Below are 993 nucleotides of genomic sequence, written 5' to 3'. Positions count from 1 at the left end.
ATTTTTATACTTAAAGTACATTCTTCTAGACAATACAGTTCTCCAATCTCATAATTTCTGCCTTCTAGTTGGAACATTTAGTCTATTTATGCTTAACATTTACTTGGAATGTTATTCTATCTTTTAATGTAATTGTTGCTATAATTGACTTCATGTCCATTGTCTTGCTATTCATTTTTATTTATCCCGTCTTTCTTTTTTCTCTTTCCTGCTTTTACATTAATCAAGCATTTTTAGGTCTTCCATTTTACATCCTCTGTTGGCTTTCTAACTATGCCTCTTTGTTTTGCTAACTATGCCTTTTTATTTTTGCTCTTGCCCCTAGAACCTAGGGATACCATATACATTCTTAACCTATCAGTTTACTTTGAGTTAATATCATACTTCTTCACATATGAGAACCTTAGAGCAGTGCACACTTACGTTTATCCCTTTCCTGACTTTTGTGCTATTGCCTTTGGCCTGAAGAACTTCTTTTAATTTTTCTTACATTGCAGGACTGTGTATGCATTTTTATTTGTTTTCTTGTTGTTGTTGCCTTTGTTTTTCTAGAAGTACATTTATTTCGCCTTCATTTTTAAAAGGAAAAAAAAGTTGTAAAGAATTCTAGATTGTGTGCCTGCTTTGGCAACAGAATATACTAAAATTGGAGATTAGCACAGCCTCTGCACCAGGATGACATGCAAATTGGTGAAGCTTTCCACATTAAAAAAAAAAATTCTAAGTTGACATTTTTTTTTCTTTTCTCTCGCACAGGTTGGCTTTGTTTCTCATGAGAAACCAGCAGTTTCTATTATCACTTTTCCTGTATGTATGGTGTCTTCTTTCTTTGGATGCAGTTAAGAATTTCTCTTTCATTTGTAGTAGCTTGGTGATCATATGCCTAAGTGTAGTTTTCTGTGTGCTTATCCTCTTTGAGATTTATTGAATTTTGTGTATCTGTGGGCTGATAGTTTTCCTTAAATTTGGGGGAAAAAAGCGATTATTTCTTTC

At 33.0% G+C, this 993-nt stretch overlaps 1 pseudogene; it reads left to right on the top strand.

Annotated features, from left to right (window-relative positions):
* Window positions 1–618: 618 nt before the first annotated feature.
* LOC119866029 lies at window positions 619–710 on the top strand (annotated as a pseudogene).
* Window positions 711–993: the final 283 nt, after the last annotated feature.

The sequence above is a fragment of the Canis lupus genome, chromosome 25 (genome assembly GCF_011100685.1).
Source record: "Canis lupus familiaris isolate Mischka breed German Shepherd chromosome 25, alternate assembly UU_Cfam_GSD_1.0, whole genome shotgun sequence".
Lineage (NCBI taxonomy): Eukaryota > Metazoa > Chordata > Mammalia > Carnivora > Canidae > Canis > Canis lupus.
This window is presented reverse-complemented; position numbering and strand designations above follow the sequence as displayed.